Genomic DNA, 6,973 nt, shown 5'->3' with positions numbered 1-6,973 from the left:
TGCACTTTGGTGAACATGACACTAAAGGATGTACTGTTAGTCTGCGAATTGAGTGATGTGATGATTAACCACCCTTGATGGTTCAGTGTGTATGCACGCAGTTGCTAACCAAAGGATTGGTGGTTCAAACCCATCACCAGCTCCACAGGAGGAAAATAAGGCAGTCTCCTCCTCCCATAACGACTTACAGCCTTGGGAACCCTATGGGGCGGTTATACTCTGCTGTATAAGGTCTCTAAAGAACACAACCAGCAGCGACTTGTCAGTCATGAAGTGTGCAGACTCTACAGTCAGTGTGCCTGGGATTCTAGCCAGGAACTACCACTTACTTGTCCTCCCTGCGGGAGCTTTCTTTCTGCAAAATACAGATTTTTAAAGAGTTTTACCTTATTTGTTGAATACTCAGAAAACACCTAAAAGGTTGCATGGTTCATGGCAAATACATGTGTTTGTTATTATTATTATATAAGCTCTTCTGCAGGTGAAAGAGGTCTAAAGTAAGAAATCCCAACCAAATAAAAGTTTATATACCCCTCCCATGAGTCTGAGCAATAAAACCTGAGCCAATGAAGTGGCGCAGCAATGAAGAATCTTTAAGGAATTTCGCTTTTTGCCCCACCAACCTCATCTGTTTGGTCTCACAGGATGGGAAGGAAATAAAAAATCCCTTGTAGCACACATTTTGAAAGTTTCCCTTATTGCTTCTGATAACTTTTTATGGACTAGAACTTAGTCACATGGCCACACTTAAGATTGAAAAATGCATTCTTTATATTGTATAACCATGTGCCTGGTCCAAATGCTATACACTCTGTTTAAGAGAAACAGCTAAGGAAGTTCATCAGGAAAAACACACTCAGACGAAAAATCCAATGGAGCCAGAGATAGCTTTCTTTCCAGGGTTTGGTGGAATATGATAATTTCCACAGTATATTTGAATACATGGGAGAAAAGTGCTTCTACATGTTTAATAATATGAAGGTATTACATAGAGCACTCATCATAAATAGGCTATTGCTGACATCCCAAGGCTCAGGCTAGTCATTCCCAGTATAAAAAAGCTTAAAGTAATGACATTTTTATGTATCAAATAAATTAACCTTTTTTTTGATTTTTCTTTAGTGTTCAAATATCGATTAAATCTACACATTCTTTTGAAGAATAACTACTTTGATTTTCTTACATCTTTCCTTCCTTTTTTTCTAAATTAAAGATGATTCTTGCCTTATTCTTTATGATTGTATCTCTTGTATTCTGGGTTGGATGATATATAAAATCCCCAAATGTCCACTTGATAAACTGTTCATAGGCTCATTATAGCCATGGAAGTTATATACTTAATTTTTGTTAATCACCTTCATATTTTTTTTAAATCCATAGCTCGACTCTCTCTCCACTAAGCATTATTTTCAGGAGCCTGAGATTTGTTCATGAAGGTTTAGTGGATTTTTTTTAAACCTTTTTATTAGGGGCTCATACAAATGTTATCGCAATCCATATACACATCAATTGTGTAAAGCGCATTTGTACATCATTCTCAAAACATTTTCTCTCCACTTAAACCCCCGACATTAGGTCCTCATTTTTCCCCTCCCTCCCCACTCCCCCCTCCCTCATGAGCTCTTGATAGTTTATAAATTGGTATTTTGTCATATCTTGCCCTGTCTGACGTCTCCCTTCACCCACTTTTCTCTTGTCCGTCCCCCAGGGAGGAGGTCACATATAGTTCCTTGTAATTGGTTCCCTCTTTCCTACCCACTCTCCCTCTACCCTCCCTGTTTGGTTTAGTGGATTATAGACTATTTATTAGCCTAAGGAAATAGGTTTTAATTAAAGCAAAGCCATTTCAAAAAGACTGAAACAGAAACATACTTTTAGTAAGATCGCTTTTTATTGCATTATATGCATGTTTAGGCTAACCAGACTTCTTCCTTCAACTTTTTTTGAAAATAGGAAACAACTGAAAAGTGCATACACAGCTCATTCTTTAAGCAAGGGTTGAATAGTAGTATTGCAGTGTCCTGCACATGCGTTTGTCTGACTTAGGTTTACTGAAATTCCAGTAGAACACGGATCCACGACGGAGTGGAAAGCAGTCAAGAGCTCAAAGACTGCGTGCGTTGCACTAGGGAAAGCCGCAGCACAAGCCCTCTTTATAGAACAGCAAGGACCCCGCTTTGCAGACTAGTGCGCACCTGACCCAAGCCACAGCATTCCCCTGGCCTCCTATGCCTGTGAAGACCCACGAAAATCCATGCGTTTGAATCGTGGTGCCAGAGGAGAAGATTGAATGTGCCACGAACGAACTGCTTACAGGACAAATAGCTGTGTGTGTAAAGAAGTGAGGCCAGGCGCTCCTTAGAGGCAAGGGTGGCAAGAGTTTGTCTTACAAACTTTGGGTATGTGGTCTGAAGAAGGGTAACATGGTTGGTACACTCGATTTTTTGGTAACGAGCAAGAGGAAGAGCTTCAGAAGATGGGTGGGCTCCATGGCATGGAAGCCGTTGTGAGCATGGCGCAGGACTGGGCAGTGTTTCCTTCTGTGGTGCCGAAGATCACAGTGGGTCGGAACTGCCTCCCTGGCACCTAGCAACAACAACTAAGTGGAAATGAGTGGAGAGAAACAGGTTTGCTTTACTAAACTTTTGTTACACCAGAGGGAGAAATATGGCAACATTTTAGGAAATGGAAATATTTATCAAATATTCAAAGGTCAGTTATTTTCTCCTAACATTGAACAATGGGCAGTGGGTGAAACCATCCTCAGCATTACTTCACTCTGCAAGTCAGAATGACCAACAGCTTCTGGACAAGGGTGGGTTCAGGTGTGAGAAGCGTGCACTTTGGTGAATCATCATGTACCCCGTATTAGCAGATGGCAGACGTTTAGCCGGAGTAGAAATTCAGCCCTCCTTCCGTACATGGCTCTGCTACCTTGGGGACACTGTGGGAAGGAAGAGAAGATGCACTTGTATAGAGGCAGAAGTGTGAAATCTTCTGTCTGTAAAAGAACAATCCATAAATAAGCCATTTCCTGAAAGGGTCTACATGATTATGTAACCCAATTCCCCCAAGTGCTAGCTCGGGGGTTAGATCAATTTGGAACATAATCAAAGGATGGCGTTTTCTCCTGCATTATGCCAATATCTTTTGAAAATTTCATATCCATAGAAGACAGGATCATTACGTTTGAAAAGTGGACAGGCTACCCGTTGAGTGCATGTATTATCTGAAATAAGTGTTCATTTGAAAAGGAAAGTTTGAGTGACGTGAGGTTAGCAGCAGAGACACCATTTAATCATAAAAATCAGTTTTAAGAATCGTGCAGCAAGCAAGGGACACATCCACAGACAACTAACCTACATCCATTTCCCAAACATTATGGGCAGAAGAAGGCATTGTAAATAGATTATATAACAAATGATTAAAGTGGTACACTTAGCAGAAATTTCAGAAGTCAAGTCTGAAGAGCCATTCAATAGCAAGCCACTAACTTGCAGGAGTACAATTTCTTTCTCGGGGAGAAAAGAAGTGAGTGGTGGGTGAAACATCTTTTGGGTCTTTGTAGAAATTGTCAGTTGGTGATTTAGTTTGGTCTATATAGAACGGCATACATTTTGATAAGTACTGGAAAACTCTAACAAGGGTCTTGATTACTAGCCTGAGTTTTCACGTAAGTTGTAGGTTTCTCACTGAAGAGTTCCCTGGAATTCCTAGCCTGGAAATGATGAAGAAGAAGAAAAAAAGCAGGTCATCAAACTGAGGGCTGTAGGACTGTGTTGCTTAGAGTGAGCCCACAAAGCAGAAAATAGGATAAGGGTCTAACTCTTAAGTTTAAAATCTTTATTTGTTTTTGCCTTCTACTTACTTCTGTGAATATATCATTCTTTTTCTCCTACTGACGCATCTATGCCTTTAAAGAGGAACAAAACACATTAATTTTCAGCGTAAAAAGCACTGGAGAGAGTAACAATGAGACTAGTCAGCATTCATTCAAGTTCTCTGAAATGACACTTGAGCCTTTAACTGGTGGGTCATTTCACAATCACCTCATTTATTAATTCTGCTATTAGTGTTAAAATTAGACCTGGTTGGAAAAGCTAAATAATCAGATGTGTACTGGTCAAGTACAAGGGAAAGTGAAGGAAGGGGAAACTCCCCTGGAGCCACAGTGGACTAGTTCACTCCCCAAATGTGCCAAATGCCGGTGTTTGGTAACTCGACTTCTTTGCCCAGGTGGCCTCTTTCACCACTCATATGTGGTTGTATTTAAATATATCCTTCAAAACCCACTTTACATTTTTCTCTTGTTTGGGGCCAATGTCAATAATTCCATTGTAATAATTGTAGTTTTAATTACTATAATATAGTGTGCCTAATTATTGGGTGAATCAGTCATATCTTGGTTGCACTACCACTTAAAGTTTCTAGTGATCTTGACACTTGCATGGAACGAGAGTTCAAATTTGAAGTAAAGCAGACTTAGGTTTGAACTTGAATCCTGCACCTACTTTTATGAGGGGTGTGCAAATTACATACATCTAATCTTGAGCTTTAATTCTCATGCTTGTAAAATGGAAGCAATAAAAAACTGTGTTGAACATGGTGAATCTTTAAATTAAAGGAGAAAATGCATTCAAAGAGTATTCATTCCTACTCGTACGCACTGCCAAACCTGCAACACTGATCCTTGCCAAGCTCCTTCATCTTACTTAACCCATTTGAACCACAGCTCTTGTGACAACTGCCTGAAGTCAGTAATGTTTGAAGCATTTTCTTCCCTTATTCACTCAGGGCTTCCCCTTTTGTAAAAAGTCAGATGGATGAGTGACAGGTCCTTCGACTACTTTATGAGTGCAGTAGTTCTATAATTAAATACAATCAATCTATAATTTATTTTAAATGATTGCATATCAAGGAGGCATGAAACCTAAGTATTTAATTCATCTTCATATAGTCCCAGGCAGTAGTACTAACTGTCTGCTGAGAACGGCTGTGCCTACTGAGGAATTTCACCTCTCTACATCTGGAGTGATGGCTGTTATAAAGCCATCATTCTACATTTTGCATATGCTGGTAATTAAGACAGATTTAAAGGTGTGCTCTATTGAATTAACTTTAGAGTGAAAGCCAAGGAATTTACTGTGATAAATTAGTGAAGCTTTTACAAGCAAATGGTGCTATGTCCTCTGTCTCAATTGTCTTTCGTTGCGATATAAATGTAGGATTTGCTCAGTTATTTCTGCAGTGGTCTGCTTTGCAGTTGTGTGAGAAATCCCCTTATGCCCACTGAGTTGTTTGCTCTTTGGGGAGGGATTTCTCATCCTCCTTGAAACTTCAAGTTAGTTTTTGTCAGATTGCCTTCCAAAGGAAGTCCGTTTGAAAATTTCCCCAAAGATTGGTTTGGAATTTGGTAAATTAAACAATGACAGGATAAAACAAGATTCAGAGCCTGCATCTGTGAAAGGTGTTTTATAGAATGAGATTGAATTCAACAATATTGGAGTGCAAGTTGAGATGTATTTCACTGTTCATATTCTTTCCGTTAAATGCAATTACAGCAGAAAACAGATCCCCCCCACAAATGGTAATATCAAGTGACTAGTTATCATTCTAAAATATTGTGTGATATTTCCACTTAAGATTAAATAGGGAAAACATAGACTCACAATCATGTTTAGTGGCCTTCCCTAATAAACTTAGAATCATGTCTTATGGAATTGTGGTTTTTAGGTATCTTCTAGGGAATTCCAACTTTTAGCAGCAGAACAAGGCCCTGCCCACTGCTGCACCATCTTGACTGTCTTTCTTATGCCTGCGACCCTGATTGCTGCCACGGAGTCAGTCCATCTCTGAGGGGCTTTCCTCACCCCTCCGCCACTCCTCCCCAACTTTTTACTTTACTAAGCCTGATATCCTTCTCCAGAGTTCCATTCCTGTGGTAACGACCCCCAAGTACCTGAGATGAAGTCTCACCACCCTTCTTCAAGGCTCTGTATTACTTCTGCTGTGCTTTTGGTTTTATACACACACACACACACACACACACACACATACACACACACACATATATATATTTCCTCTCTGGTTATATATATATATATATATATTTTTTTTTTCCCTCTCTGTCTTATTTTATAAACCCTTTTCTTACAACATGGATGTTGTCTTTGATGTCATCTCACTACTCCTCTGGCCTTTGACCATTAGTGTTCAATGTTTCAAATGTGTTTTTGAGATAGTATCTAAATTCTGGTGGGCATAGTTCAGCCAGTCTCAACACGACAAAAGGAAATGACTGATCCTTTAGGATTGTCTCAAATAACGTTCTTCTCCAGTAAGCAGTTCCTGAGTGCTGCCTCCATCCCCACTTCCGGTTGAATGCGGTGTTGAGGTGGAGTTTTGTTCTTTCAGTGTGGGTTGGCTTCACAAGGAGACTTATAGAGACCATTCTGGTGTCTTCTGTCTGCTTGGAGTTCTCACTCTGTGTTGTTTGGTCCTGTCTGTTTTCCTGTTTTGTTTTTTTCCTGACTCACAGTCACACCTGTGTCTGAAGGGAAATGCCTCCTCGGGTTTCCCAGGTTGTGTGCCGTGTTTATGGGACAGAACACTGGATCTCTCTTCCAGGGAGCCGCTGTGGAGGTTTCCACGACCTACCTTCTGCTTAGCTGCAGAGCACTTAACCCTTGTCCCTCCACAGCCCGTCTTCATCCTGGCAGGAATTGCTCGTTTCATGAATATATGAATAAGTCACTCTGCTCTCTCTTGGTCTCTCAAAATTTTTATTACAAAATGCTAAACATTATAAAATAACTCAGTGAAATGGCTCTGTTATTCTTTCCTAATAGTTAAAATGGATACCAAACACGATGGGCAAGACTGAGCATTTCCTATAGAAAAAGATTTAAAGATAACATACATTTGCTGTGAAGATAACTATAAATGAATTATTTTGCTCATTTTATTTTACTCC

At 39.9% G+C, this 6,973-nt stretch overlaps 1 protein-coding gene across 27 annotated transcripts in view; it reads left to right on the top strand.

The window, feature by feature from the left end:
- NRXN1 (neurexin 1) overlaps nt 1-6,973 on the top strand; it is a 1,284,195-nt gene that overhangs the window by 857,461 nt on the left and 419,761 nt on the right. The gene's annotated exons all lie outside the window — the stretch shown is intronic.

Source organism: Echinops telfairi, unplaced genomic scaffold (assembly GCF_000313985.2).
Source record: "Echinops telfairi isolate 266 unplaced genomic scaffold, ASM31398v2 ScPeMD7_7475;HRSCAF=8513, whole genome shotgun sequence".
NCBI classification, from domain to species: domain Eukaryota; kingdom Metazoa; phylum Chordata; class Mammalia; order Afrosoricida; family Tenrecidae; genus Echinops; species Echinops telfairi.
The sequence above is the reverse complement of the archived record's forward strand: the minus strand, read 5'-3'. Positions and strand labels throughout refer to the sequence as shown.